This window comes from Pinus tabuliformis, chromosome J (assembly GCF_031772625.1).
Source record: "Pinus tabuliformis cultivar Carrire ecotype Pingquan chromosome J, CPIR1, whole genome shotgun sequence".
NCBI lineage: Eukaryota > Viridiplantae > Streptophyta > Pinopsida > Pinales > Pinaceae > Pinus > Pinus tabuliformis.
In genome coordinates, this window is record NC_142295.1 from 1195585949 (window position 1) to 1195602475 (window position 16527).

Consider the following 16527-nt stretch of genomic DNA (forward strand, 5'->3'; position numbering starts at 1 on the left):
CAGCTATATTGAATTTCTTGTAAGGAACTACATTATCTTTCTCACTTACATCTTGACGTATTCCTCTCTTTGGTGGCCATTTTCCTTTAGCTTTGTCATTTATTTTCAAGTCATGTTTAGGCTCAACTTTGTGCTTCAAATGCTCATAGAAATGCTTCAACTTTATGATGTCCTCCTCCAATGATCTAGGCTCATCGAACTCAATCTAGTCTTTGTATGCAACTGGTAATCCACTGATGAATCTCTGAACCTTCGAGGTAAGGCACATATCTCAACAGCTCCAAAAATTTGCTAGTATAGTCCTCATCTATCATAGAACCCATCTGCAACTCATAAAACTCCTTAGCTCTATCATCATAGTACCTCTCAGATAGGTACTTCTTCTTAAAGAGATTTTCAAATGCATGCCAAGTCAATTGGTCCTCATGTATGTACTTAAAATTGTTCACATCTTTCCACCAAATATCCGCTTTACCTTTGAGACTAAAAAGGGCTATCCTTGCTTTCATGTTTTCTAAGTAATCATGCAATCTAAAGAATTTCTGCATGCCAAGCAACCAAGCCTCTGCATCTTGCGATTTATTCATCTATCCATCAAAGGTAGGTTTCTTTGCCTTCTTTAACTCATCCAACAAATATCCCCTATCATTCCTCCTATACGGATGATAATGATGACAATCATTATGTCTGTTAGAACTAGAACTAGAGTAATACTTGTGTCTAGTACCTCTCTTATCTAGAGTTTCCAATAACCTGCCATATCTGATAGTGTCAGATCTATCAGACCTATGTCTACTATGAGACCTGCTGCCATATGCCCCATTTGTTTTGTCTTCATGTCCATGGCTGATCCGAAGAGGTCCCAATTGCTACAAATCAGACAAACTTTGAAGTAATATCACATTCACCTCTTCTTGTTTCTCTTGTTCTTGCATGCTTTTCTCATTGTTTTCTTTGAAACTCCTTATTTTTTCCTTCAAGCTTCTCAATGTTTCTACTAAGTTAGAAGAGTGCCCCACACCACACTGCCCATCTTATTCATAGGGAGATTCTATGTAGTCTACCACCTTATTAGTCATCTTTTCTCTTTCCTGCAAGGCATGCTATGTCAGCTAAACCAAATCACCATAAATCAACGTACCTTATCATGCTTTGGGGAGGATACCTTACTTGCAAGGTCATCAAATTAGCATGATTCATATACAACATAACCATGATAATATATAGACATATATCAATAAGTGCATCGACACATAACCATCATACTAACTAGGGTCTAGTCATCAATGCAAGGCCATATCAACAATGCATGTTATGACCTCATGCATGAAAACAACCAATACTCCAGTATACACATTGCCTCATGCAACTATAAACCTACATATGTAATTCCTAATGAACTACACATACTCATAACTGCATGTAGGCAAGCATAAGCGATCAATTATTGTGATCAATCTACAAGACTGATTGCATGTAATCAAATAACCATGAATGCAACACAACATACAAGAATATAATCAAGCTGCATATACTTGTATAGCCAATCATATACTCATGATGATGCATTCCATAAAACTGACATCAAGTTCCTCATGATAACCTTACTTCTACCATCATCAATATGATGCAGTGAAACAAGCACATGGAATGCAAGTGTAAGAGCCACACACGCAAATCACATGCATGCATGATCAACACATTCACCATACCTCTAGCATCAAATATGACCCAAAGAGAGTGTAACCATGATCTGATACCAATCTATAACACCCCCTCCCAGGTCCACCTAAATTAACCATGCTAACTAGGGTAAACATGAGGAGAGATGCTACTATAATAATATTTGACCTCATAGGTGACCTTAAGGAAGTGGAATTGACAAAACATCACATACTGTCATCCAACATCATCAATAGGCCCCTCAGGAGACAAGTCAGTCACTTAGACAATTTGTCCCTGGGTCCCACTACTATTATGCAACTCTTAGCCCTCAATCACTCTCATGCTATGGGCAAGGGAGTGACCAACAACTCAAAGTCGCTCTCACAGGCCTGCCTACCAGCGACTGTGGTCCAGAATTTCCAATTCTATGCCAGCGACCCCGAGATTTAAGCCACTTTTCTAGCCCAAAATCCTAGCCTCTGCCCATAACTTTTTGTAACTTTCAGAAATCATTAAAAACATGATAACAATGTTGATCAATTAGAAATCACCCTCAGGACTAGGCTTGAGCATCCCCAACCTGGACTGACATTCTACCAAACACTTGGCATCAATGTAATCTATAGGTCTAGGATACGAGGAAGAGCATAAATGAATGGAACAACTTATGAAACATAACTAGAAGGATCACCTCCTTCTCCATTGAACTACTACATCATCAATTATTTCTTGCATCCATCCATTTAACAATTATAAGTAAATATATGAAATAACCATGACATGAACCATCCATTCAACCATGCTTATAACCATCATAAAACCATATAAATATTAGAGATATGACAACCATTAAATCGAGATATAAATCAGTGAAAAACTAAAAGAACTTGCCAGTTTCAGGACTTCCACGTACCACCCAACCATAGACATGGCTGAACCAAATCTCTCTTTTAGCAAGTCACCCCATGCCATATTCCAAGCATGAATGTGGGATCTCATAGAACAAAAATCCAAGAACAACTAAGGGAATCAAGAGGTTAAACTACCTCCACCCTCATCCAACCGTGATCACCCCAAATCCGATGCTCTGATCACAACCGAACAAAACTTGGAATGCAATCCAGAATCCATCACTATCCTTGAGGAATTTTTCATCTCCTTGTCTCTTGGGCTTTACTGCAATCTAACCCAGATCACTAGGCCCTAAATTGAGACTGCTCCTTCAGGGTATACCATGTACAAAACTGGTCAAGGGATTCATAGGCCTTTGGGAATGAAACTTAAGACCACGTCCGCCCCAGATTCTAAAATCCATCCAAAAATTCCAAAGTTCCAAAATTGAATAAACATCCAAACATACCATGGGATCCAGAAAAATGCTAGGTTAGGCTAAAAACCACTGTCATACCCGGCAAGACCATGCCACCGAAAACAAGAGAACCTGTTGTAGCCACTACAACACCACCAATTTTTTTGGGCATATTCAAAATTTTGGGTACCGCACCACTAACCCAAAGCTACTTGGTTTTCGATAAGTCCCCAACGGGTTTCTCTCCCCGTGACCTTGCCTATCCCCTCCCTTTTGGTGCCCCCACTCACATTTCATGCATTTCATTCACACATCATGTTTTTCTCAGATATAGGCCTTAGGATTGCATTAGGGTTTTGACGGTTAGTGGCTTCATTAATGTGTTAAGAGTTTCTCATGATTTTAAAGCTCATCTTCACATGATAAACACTGCAATCATTGGATTTCCTATATTTGAACAAGCATGCATTCAAGGTGGCTTCTTGTGAGAGTGAAAATATTAGGGTTTGGGAGAAAACCTAGATTGTTAGAAGAGTGATTCCCCCCCTGTTGTCACCAAATTCACATGCCTCTAGGGGTGCACTCTCCTCAGAACAACATGATATCATCATGGGAGTCATAACAATGCATTTTCCTCAGGCCCTTGGAGGATCCTTTACCTCAACATGTGCATTAGGGTATGTGGGAATTATAGCTTTCCCTTGCATCCTTATAACTCTGGAAAGTGTGATTGAAGGACCAACCCTATTCTAAATTAGTCCTCACTACCTAAGATGTATGTTAATAGATAATTCTAGGTATTTATCCCATGAGCAGGAAATTACCTTGGGCCTCATCTAATACCGTGATCACTGGTTATTAGTAAGCCCATTAAGGTGCTCTAATGTCGAATTGATTTCTAAATTAAAGCATGATACCTTAATTTGGAATACTTAGGACTCTGGCTCCTTTAATGATTTATTTCCATTATTTTCTATGCTTTCACGGGAAAATATATACATGTGTATGTTGTTTAGGTAAACTAGTTGGTTTTGTTTCATCTTCTCTACAGGGGTCAAAGGAAGGTGGCTCAGGCACATATCCAATGAGGCAACCATTTATCACAAAACTAATGTCAAATGTGAAATTGAAGGGTTTTGACAATGAGTAAACAACTCCACCATAGCCTTTCTCTCAACCTAAGCGCTATTACAAGGAGTTAGGAAAGCACTCATTGTGGGGTAATTATTAAAGTCCCTCTCGTTAAAGCAGTGAAAGGATACACATCATACTCAAGGGTGGCAAGAAGGTTTATGATGGAATTAATGATGGGTGGCCCAAATGATGCATTTGGAAGTGATCTGAAACCATACCTTTAAAAGAAAAGGTTTCAAGCATCGCGTTGAAGAGGTTTTATTTGACCACCAAATTTGACTCTGCAAAAAGAATATCAAGTTGCAAAGGAAGATCAATAATGGGCATAATGAAATCAAAGTTCAGATTCGACGATTATAGTTAAACTATAGCACATCATGGAATGACTTCATACCTTCAAGGCCTTGCTTGTCTATATATCGATAGCCTTGTTTTTATGAGTTGGTTAGTTTTATTTTCTAGCTAGGGTCAATAACCTCATCTATGCACTGGGGGATACTCATATATAAAAAGCGGATATCTTCCTACTGAATGAGTTATCGTCATTTCATTGGAAAACATTTTGGAGTATGAGCATGAAGAAACACATAGCGATGAGTAGACCTACCTGGTTAGACCCTATGTTATCAAGTTGAGGCCAGCGTGACACCTACCAATTAAACTTCTCATGGAGGAGGAGGGAATTGGGTGCATCGCATATCTATTTTTGACCAAGGGGAGCATTTTTTAGCTGGCTACATTAACCCAGAAAATGGAACTGAGTCTGTTTCACATATTTAATACAATCAGTAATAACCAAATTCTGCTGTTTGGAGGTGTGTATAATGAAGTCATGCCCCATAGAGACCTTGGCTTGTTGTCAATGGAACTTCCCGGAAGCAAATTTCTTATACAAATAAAACACATCACCTTTTGGTTTGAAGACTCCAGATGCTCTCAAATTGTCGAGTTGTCTTAATTGAAACATGGCACCGATTAGCTTTCACGATCGACGTATGATTACCAGATGGAACATCGCGACTATGTCTTCCCATCGATTTGACAATAGGGAAAACCTCATGACAGATCCAGATGAATGCATCACATGCTGATAATTGCGCCGCCATTACAGGTTAAGACTTTGGCTCGACCATCGCGACAGTTGGGCAAGTCATGAAGTCGTAGGAGACGATGCCCATAAACGAAGCTATAAATGCAACCTGTGACCATGCTACTTCTTTGAGTCAAAAGATCACAATTTCGGAGCCTCAACCAAGTTTTAGAGGTGCGACCTCACTCCATATGTGATTGCAAGACTAATGGTTGCTAAGTCGCACTCAAAGACCTTAAGTGGATATCTAAGAAATGCGACCTAGAAGCCTCCAAGGGGATCGCACTGCCTACCAAGTTGCTGAGACACATTACAACTCCTCAAAATTCGCGAAGTCACATCTTAAAATCTCAGCAGTGTGACCTGGAGGTGCGACCTGCTTACCCTGTGACTGAGTGACCTCCATAAGTCGCGTTTCTAAGTTTTGACCTAGCTTTCCAAAAGGGATGTAGGGTGTGACCAAAGTAGAAACCATCGTACTATATGAAGAGGTCCATTGTATTGTATGAGGTGTTTATTGGTTGCATATGATAAATTAAAGTGGCTGAGGTCTCATAATGAAAAGGACATGATTTATATTACTAAAAAAGTAGTGATGGTGGGAGGGAAACTCATCAACATGTTTTAACCCATGTATATTGCCATGCAATTTGAGATGATGTGGAAGGCGTTAAGAGAAGTGTGTAATTTCCCATGTAAATCACCCTCCATAATACGACTTGGACTTAGTTACATCTTCACTCTTCATGATGATCACCATGACAACTCACAAGTCGCAATATGATTTCCTATACGAGCACACGGTGTGCAACTTTCAGCAAATTGGGACCATGTGATATGGATTCAGGAATTTTTGTTCTTCCTAAGTCACAATCCTATGTGACAGATTTGCAGCCTCCTTCCAGATCACAAATTCACATTGTAGGTCCATAGATGTCAACTGAAGATGTGACCCACCTCCCACCTATGACCTCCTCATCAAATCTACGACCTAAGGACGAGCTCACCGCTAAAACATACAATGTCAAGCAATATGCTAGGATACATCTTGGAGAACATATTAAAATGATGATACAAAGAATAATGAAAGCCATGATAAAGCACCATGGAAGACCGAGTTGTTTTGATGACAATATATTAAGGGCCATGAATTCTTGCCTATTATTATTTTCTATATTTTCTACTAGTCTCATTTAAGTAAATTCATATTGATAATTAATGAATGGTTGTATGTGCTTGGAGGGGTCACGAGAAATTTGTTTACATAACAAAGATACCATCCAATTTCTAAGCATTATGGCAGACGACATTGCATAACATGAAGATGCATCCAATGCTCATTATGTGGATGATAGGTCAGAACAACAACCTAAATGGCAAGAGGGTACCTCCGTTAGTAGTAGAGGATGAGTCTCAAAGTTAGAAAGAAGGAAGTAAGATGTTGGTCCATGCACAAGAATTACATTTTATTAGGAGGCTTGCTTGGCTATGTTTCTCCTCCAGCAAGCCAGATGGTCCCTTGCAAGCTTCAAGAACCTCTTAATAACCCCAAGGCACATCACTAGAGGATTGATGTATGTGAGCGAAGCATATTGGCAAGAGAACTAGCCGGTTCAAGGACCAAGCATCTGCATCATTGCGACATAGGGGAAATAAGCATTCTAGGGCTTCTAATGACCCTCTACATCTCTCCCCTCTCTCTCTTTCATCATAATGTAAATTTCACCCACCATTATATGATCTACTATGTTGGAACTGATGTGGCCATGTAAAAATCATTCTTGGCTTGAGAAAAAATTGGGAAAACTCAAGAGTCATGGGGGTATCCGAAGGGGCATGAGGGAAGGCTAAGGGTCACCATAGGTGAACAGTCACCTCCTATTTATAAATGTTTTCCTAGGCCTCATTACCAGGGACTTTAGAAATTGAGTTGAGGCCAATATAGATAGCTGATAGATGCTTGAGAGCTAGGGACACTCAACTCTTGGTAGCTAGGATAGTGGGTTTGTTGTAGGGCTAGGGTTTTGCAATCGGGCAATGGTATGAAGAGCCCATGTTCCACTATTGGGTATTGACCAATTGCATGATATGTATTTGAAGTTGTAGCATATTAATAAGATGTTTTCTTTTATATTTGGCACTAATTCCCATGCTCACTCATGGTGGTTGTATTAGCTGTCTGGTACCTCACCATATTTGTATGTGTGCTTTCATATACGCAAGATGTTATGTTATGATACATAGTGGTTGCATGTATGTTTTGCTTTCGAATCTGTGTTTACTTGTTCCTTTCCATGTCGGTGACCTATTGTGAAGTACTTCGCAATTGACCTCCGACATGTTCCTATTTATTATGGTTGATGGGGTTTTAGCTCACTAATCCCTCTCATCATTTATCTCTTCTTATCGTTGCTATGACTTTTTTTCTCCTCTTTTTGAAATTTTTCAATCTTGGGCTAATTTTGTTTCGCTACCTGAGCACTTCATTCTCGCCCCACTCTGGAACCTTCTCATTTGATAAACAAGAGCATAAAACATTCATGGTGGCAGCCAGGCCCACATACTGGATGGGTCTCATATCCCAAATAGTGTGGGGTCTGATTGGGACTTCACACCGGGGAGACCCCTTAGTCGTTGGCGATACATTTTAACTCGTCAAAAAATTGGTGCTAGAAGGAGGGACAAATGAAAAGCTGAGCCCTTGGAGCCTACAATTTGGTATCATATCTGTAAATGGATTCGACCAGAATTTTGTTCCCAGGGTTTATCTAGTTTGTCTATTTTTCGATTTTCAATCCCCCAGGAGTAGCTCCTTCACTTGTCTCAGTTAAAGTTTGATGGTGAGGATGGAACACCCATAATCGAGCACATTTCTTATTTCCTTGATTTTTGTTAATCTTTTGAGATTGACGATGAAGAGTTTGCTTGTGTGTTCTTCTCCCTCACCCTTGAAGGTCATGCCAAGCAATGGTGACACACGTTGCTAACAACGCCCATTCATTCGTTCGAGAAACTCATAGATAAGCTCCAACAAGCATTTGACAGGTATGATTTTAGAGATGTGTTAAAGAGGATAAATGAGGTTAGGATGAAACCTGAAGAATCTTTAGATGATTTTTCTTTCAGATTTGTGCAACTATGTTTTGAATTTCCTGAAAGTGATGTCGACTAGGTGTATTTGAATATAAATTTTCAACGATTGCTTCTCATTTCTTTAAAACACTTTCAATTAGAAACAAGTCCTATTTTGCATGAGTATCATCATACTTTGTATATTACAAGGTGTCAAGATTCCTCTCGTAATTTTGTCTTTCCTATCTCTTAGAATTTGAAACAACCTCAAGCCCCTGAGGAAGAGATTACTACTTGTGGGATTTCTCATCCTCCTCTTGACTCAGTACATTATAAGATTTTGGCCATAGATGGTTCAAACAATGAACAGTTCTTTCTAGGAAATGAATATGATGGTCTTAGCTCTAGATCCCCCGTACATCCTTTTGATCTCGAATTTGAATATTACATAACATCTCTTCCTGCTAATGGAACCCTAATCGAGTCCATTCAACATACGTCTCATTGTATTATGGGATCTCTTTTAGCTGTGCATGATGGCTTGGGTCTTGTCTCAAGTAAAGTTCACTATCCTATCAAATCCATGGACGACATCAAGCTTTCAAATCCGTATTTCCCTTTGGTGAACATAAATGAGTAGGATGTGAGTCCAGGTCCAATCGGTGCCACTTCATCTAACCCTGTGCATCCATTCTACCCTAATTTAGTCCATCAGTCAACTACACCAGCGACTCATTCAGATCATTCACATTTTTATATTGCTCACATTGATTGCAATCAGGTACATGGGGGTGATGTTTCACAGTCAAGGGATGCAGATTCTGAATCTCTTATGCTTGATCTTTTCCACTCGCAGTCTTTAACAGGTGAAGAAGAGGGCCATGCATCTCGCCCATCTCAAGCTAGTTCTCTCATTAATCCCTCTTCACTCCCAATCCAAGAAGAGCCTTATGTGTCAGATACCCAACTTGATCAAACTGGTGGTTTCAACAATTCTCATTTTACCGGAAATATATTCACTCATGCCTCTAGTGATCATCCTACATATCAGTCAGTTAATCCTATGAAGCCCCCATAATTTGATGATCCACCTTTCGAATGTTTAGGGACTCATCAGGAAGTTGAGGCACTTCAGCTTCCATTGATGGTTATGTTAGGTTCTCACATTCCTGATGAGACCCCTGAACCAAGTCGAATTAGGGTTTCTGAAATTAAGGTTTCTACGCATCACGCTCCTCTCAACATCATCTTGCCAGATGCGAGATCATCTCGGAAATCCTCTGTTTCAAGAAATGCCTCTCTGAGAAAATATTTCCTTCAACTAACAACTGATGTGTTTCAACCTCTATACCCTAATTTGTTTGCTGAAGGGAGTGCGCTGGCCATTGTCTCAAATCTTTTTTATTATTGCCCAACTCTTAAAATCTAGACACATACACAATCAAATGATTTCTTACAATCTCCTTTATGGGAAAGTGAAAATATCTCGACCTCCCCTTTGCCTGAGACTCCTTTAGTTGATTCAGTTCATTTTTGGGAATCTAAAGAATCTGATCTATCGAGCTGCTAATCTATCAATGTTCAGACATCGGATCCAATCCACAATATCTTCACTAATAATTGTCCAGTCACAACCAACGATAACCATATGCACTCACCTACAAACCTTATGAAGTTAGTGAAGTTTGAATGAATGTCGTTTGAAGGTTCAAATATTGGCTAGGATGATGAGGAACTTCAACTTCTGCTGATGGTTATGTCAAGTCCTCACGTCCTTGATGAAGTCTATGAATGATTTCAAACTAGGGTTTCTAAAATTAGGGTTTCTGTGTTTGAATCCTCAGGGATTTGAGTTACACCCAAAAAAGGCCTCTCTTTTCAGGGTTATCAAGTTGATCATCCTCTACATCATGATAAGGTTGCTAATTGGATTAATTTGGAAGATTCCTTTACTAGCCGACAATATCTTGCATTAGTTGCATTTGATTCAGGGTTAAGCATAAACAAATGTATGTCATGGCTCGATGAGTATAAATTTCATGCCTGTGCTTTGGTTTACCAAGATCAGGTTGCGATTTTCCTTAAAAGTTCTTGTCTGGCATGATTCCCCACAAGTAGATGAGGTTTTCTTTCTGTTGTGCATACTTTACAGGTAAGCATTTTATTTTTTTCACAACTCTTCTCACAAATTCTAATTGATGTCATCTTTGTTTTTGTAGGTCGGGAACTGCTATGGTGGTTGCATTGGAAGTTTGATTTCACATAACTCGACCTATGATTTGGTTAAATTAGGATTGAGGGTTTAGACTAGTTAGGTTTTAGTTTTGCTTATTAGTTGGTTGATTAGAATTTTCTTTATGATGTAAAATTTTCATGCTTCATTTTCTTTACTATAGGTAGTTAGTTCCCTGCTTGTCTATTTTTTCACTCATGTCCTTGCATTTGTTTATTTTTGCATGGAATTCATTAAATCACTGCATATGTATTGCATTGGTCCTTTAATTGAAATTAGTTGATTTCTTCTACACATAGCATTACATTATGTCATTAGCCTTGTCTGTTGCATTGCATCATACACTTTCCTTCTCACTTGGCGCACACTCACCTTTGACCTAGCCTAGAAATTTCCTCTATGTTGCAGGTTGCTACATGAGTCTTCATGAATGTGATTTTTTCGCACCTGTGGTGCTATGAATGACTTTCTCACACCTTTTTCTCTTGCTCTAGCCTCAAAATGCATTGCTTCAACCTCTTCACACCTGTTTGAAAGCCCTAGGAGAGTTTCCTGGTCACCTTAACCCTAGAACTGAAACCCTAGCCCTAATGATGGTGTGAATTTGTGATGGTGACATCGATGAGTAGCCTCTCTTGGAACCAGTCATCAAATTTGCATCCTGGATAGTGCACCTACGAGTCTAATTTATTAACAATGGAAATAAGAATAGATTGCTCATGAGGAACCCTAATCAGTTTAAATCACCTATACCCATAACCTGAAACTCATGCTAAACATGGTCTTAATTGTTTCAATGACTTGTGTTCGTTGTTCACTTGCTAACTGGAAATGACATGTGGAAGATTCGCATAAGGGTAAACCTAAATCCAGATATATCTTAGTTTCTGTCAAACAAGAAACAACCTCTCTTGCTCATAAAATAATTTGGGATCCCTCATCTGCCTTGGCGCAATGAATGCCCAAAATTAAGTGCAAATGCACAAGTAAAAGAAAATGAAACCAAATAAAAGTTAAAGGATCGAGAAAGGCTTCCTGCGCAGAGAGGTAATGCAACGACTCCGCCGGGGTACTAACCAGGCTCACTGGCAGCGGAGAAACGTTTGTGATTTCTTGGAGTGACTCCACCAGGATACTGTCCAGGCCCACTAGTAGTGGAGCAACACAAGAAACTTACTTTTAAAATTCTGAATGCAATAATTCCTCTGACATGTTCTTCACATCATCACAAACTACCAACACATGTGAACTTTGATTAGGTGTTACTGACTGGAAATACCTAGCTGAGACATGAAGGGAAGGCATATCTATAAAGGTCGAGGCAACACAAGAGGTTACCATAGCATCTTTTCAATATTCCCTTGCATTATTATTCGCACTTAGACTACTACAGGAGTGTTGACAAAGATATTGAATTCTACCAGTGGTTCGCCAATTGTTGTAGCCGCTACAACAACACCCAAAGTTTTGGGCATATTCAAAATTTTAGGTACCTCACCACTCACCCCAAGATACTAGGTTTTCAATATGGCCCCAACTGGTTCCTATCCCCATGACCTTGCCTATGCCCCCCACTTTTGGTGTGCCCACTCACATTTCATGTGTTGCATTCACACTTCATGTTTGTCTCAAATATAGGCCTTAGGATCGCATTAAGGTTTTGAAGGTTAGTGGCTTCATTAATGCATTAAGAGTTTCTCATGATTTTAAATCTTATCTTTGCAAGATACACATTGTGATCAGTGGATTTCCTTTATTTGAACAAGCATGCATTCAAGGTGGCTTCTTGTGAGAGTGAAAATATTAGGGCTTGGGAGAAACCCTCGATTTTTAGAAGAATGATTCTCCCATGTTTTCACCAAATTCGCATGCCTCTATAGGTGCACTCTCCTTAGCCTCACACGGTATCATTGTGGGAGTCATAGTGGCGCATTTTCCTTAGGCCCTTGGCGAATCCTTCACCTCAGCATGTGCATTAGGGTCTGTGGGAATTGTAGCTTTCCCTTGCATCCTTATAACTCTAGAATGTTTGATTGAAGGTCCAACCCTATTTTGAATTAGTCCTCACTCCCTATGATGTATGTTAACAAATACTTCTAGGAATTTATCCCATGAGTAGGAAATTACCTTGGGCCTCATCTAATACCATGATCGCTGGTGATTAGTAAGCCCATTAAGGTGCTTTGATGCCGAGTTGATTTCTAAATTAAAGCATGATACCTTAATTTGGAATACTTAGGACACAGGTTCCTTTAATGAGTTATTCCCATTATTTTCCATGCTTTCATGTGCAAATATATACATGTGTATGTTGTTTAGGTAAACTAATTGGTTTTGTTTCATCTTCTCTGCAAGGGTCAAAGGAAGGTGGCTCGGGCACATATCCAACAAGGCAACCATCTATCACAAAACTAATGTCAAATGTGAAATTAAAGGGTTTTGACAATGAGTAAACAACTCCACCATAGCCTTTCTCTCAACCTAAGCGTTATTACAAGGAGTTAGGAAAGTGCTCATTATGGGGTAATTATTAAAGTGCCTCTCGTTAAAGCGGTGCAAGGAAACACATCATACTCAGGGGTGGAAAAAAGGTTTATGATGGAATTAAAGATAGGTGACACAAATGATGCATTTGGAAGTGATCTGAAACCACATATTTAAAAGGAAAGGTTTCATGAATCACGTTGAAGAGGTTTTATTTGACCACCAAATTTTACTCTGCAAAAAGAATATTAAGTGGCAAACGAAGATCAAGAATGGGCGCAATGCAATCAAAATTCAGATTTGATGATTATAGTTACACTATAGCACATCATGGAATGAATTCAGACCTTCAAGGCCTTGCTTGTCTATATATCAGTAGCCTTGTTTTTCTGAGTGGCTTACTAGTATTGTTTAGCTAGGGCCGATAACCTCATCTATGCGTCAGGGGATACTCATATACAAAAATCAGATATCTTCCTTCTTAATCAGTTACTGTTATTTTGTTGGCAAACCTTTTGGAGTATGAGCATGAGGAAACACATAGCGATGAGAAGGCCTACCTGGTAGGACCCTATGTTATCAAGTCAAGGCCAGCGTGACACCTACCAATCAAACTTGTCACAAAGGAGGGAATTGGGTGCACCGCATCTCTATTTTTTGACCAAGGGGAGCGTTGTTAAGCTAGATGTGTTAGCCCAAAAAATGGAACTAGGTACATTTCACATATTTAATACGATAAGTAATAACCAACTGCTGTTATTTAGAGGTGTGTATAATGAAGTCATGCCCTGTAGAAACCTTAGCTTGTTTTCAATGGAGAATCCTAGAGGAAAAGTTGTTATAGAAATAAAACATATCATCTTTTGGTTCGAAGACTCCCCATGTTCTCAAATAGTCGAGTTATCTTGACTGAAACATGGCACCGGTTAGCTTTCATGATGGACACATGATTACTAGATGGAACATCACAACTATGTCTCCCCATCGATTTGAGAGTGGGTAAAATCTCATGATAGATCCAAAGGAATGCATCACACACTGATAATTACGCCGCCACAACAAGTTGAGACTTTGGCTCAACTATCGTAGTAGTTGGGCAAGTCGTGAAGTCGTAGGAGATGATGCTCATAAACGAAGCTCTAAACGTGACCTGCAGCCATTCTGCTTCTCTGAGTTGCAAGATCACAACTTCAGAGCCTCAAACAAGTTCTAGAGGTGCGACCTCTCTCCAAATGAGACTATGCGAGTAATGGTCACTGAGTCGCACTCAAAGATCTCAAGTGGATATCGAAGAAATGTGACCTACATTGCGGTGTGACCTGGTGACCTCCAAGGGGGTCGCATTGCCTACCAAGTCATTGAGTCACATTACAACTCCTTAGAATTCACAAAGTCATGTCTTAAAATCTCAGCATTGTGACCCGCTTTCCTTGTGATTGAGTGGCCTCCATAAGTTGCGTTTCTAAGCTACGACCCAGCTTGCCAAAAGGGATGTAGGGTGTGACAAAAGTAGCAACCATCGTACTATATCAAGAGGTCCATTGTATTGTATGAGGTGTTTATTGGTTTCATATTTTAAATTAAAGTGGCTGAGGTCTCATAATGAAAAGGACATGATTTATAGTACTACAAAAGCAGTGATGTTGGGAAGGAAACTCATCAACATGTTTTGAGCCATGTATAGTGCCATGAAATTCAAGATGATGTGGAAGGTGTTAAGAGAAGGGTGTAATTTCCCATGTAAATCACACTCCACAATGCAACTTGTACTAGGTTACATCATCACTCTTCACCAAGATCGCCATGACAACTCGCAAGTTGCAATATGATTCCCCATATGAGCACACAATGTGCAACTTTCAACAAATTGGGACCATGGGATATAGATTCGAGAATTTTTGTTCTTCCTAAGTCGCAATCTTGTGTGACAGATTTACAGACTCCTTCCAGATCACAAAGTCACATTACAAGTCTCACAGATGTCAATTGAAGATGTGACCCACGTCTTACCTGTGACCTCCTTATAAAATTTGTGACCTAAGGACGAACTCACTACTAAAACATATTGTTTCAAGCAATATGCTTGGATACATCCTGGAGAACATACTAAAATGATGATACAAAGAATGATGAAAGCCATTATTAAGTTCCATGGAAGACCAAGCTGTTTTGATAACAATATATTAAGGGCCATGAATTCTTGCCTATTATTATTATTATATTTTCTACTTGTCTTATTTAAGTAAATTCATATCGATAATTAATCAAAGGTTTTACGTGCTTGCAAGGTTAAGGTCACGAGAAGTTTGTTTACATAACAAAGTTACTATTCAATTTCTGAGCATTATGCCAGATGACATTGCATAACATGAAGACACATTCAACGCTCATTATGTGGATGATAGTTCAGATCAACAACCTAAATTTCAAGAGGGTACCTTCGATAGTAGTAGAGGACAAGTCTCAAAGTTAGAAATAAGGAAGCAATATGTTGGTCCATGCAGAAGAATCGCATTTTATTAGGAAGCTTTCCTAGTTAAGGTTCTCCTCTAGCAAGCCAGATGGCCCCTTGCAAGCTTCAAGAACCCCTCAATAACCCCAAGGCACATCACCAAAGGATTTATGTATGCAGGCGAAGCATAGTGGCAAGAGAACTAGTCGGTTCAAGGACCAAGCATCTGCATCATTACGACATATGGGAAACAAGCATTCTAGGGCTTCTAATGACCCTCTACATCCCTCTCCTCTATATCTTTCATCATAATGTAAATTTCACCCACCATTATATCAACCACTATGTTGGGACTGATGTGGGCATGTAAAACTCATTCTTGGATTGAGAAAGAAGTGGGAAAACTCAAGAGTCATGGGGGTATCTAAAGGGGCATGAGGGAAGGCCAAGGGTCACGGTAGGTGAACAATCACCTCATCTTTATAAATGTTTCCCTAGGAATCATTACCAAGGACTTTAGCACTTGAGTTGAGGCTAATATAGATAGCTGATAGATGCTTGAGAGCTAGGTCCACTCAGCTCTTGGTAGCTAGGAGAGTGGGTTTACAGTGGGGCTAGGGTTTTGACATTGAGGAATGGTATTAACAACCCATGTTCCACTATTGGGTATTGACCAATTGCATGATATGTATTTGAAGTTTCAGCATATCAATAAGATGTTTTCTTTTATCCTTGGCACTGATTCCCATGCACACTCATGGTGGTTGTATTAGATGTCTGGTACCTCACCATATTTGTATGTGTGCTTTCATATATGCAAGATGTTATGTTCTGATACATAGTGGTTGCATGTATGTTTCACTTCTGAATCTGTGTTTACTTGTTACTTTCCATGTCGGTGACCTATTGTGAACTTCTTCGCAATTGACCTTCGGTGTGTTCCTATTTACTATGTCCGATGGGGTTTTAGCTCACTAATCCCTCTCATCGTTTATATCTTCTTATTGTTGTTGTGACTTGTTTGCACCTCTTTCTGCAATTTTTCAATCTTGGACTGATTTTGTTTCGTTGCCCAAGCACTTCATTCT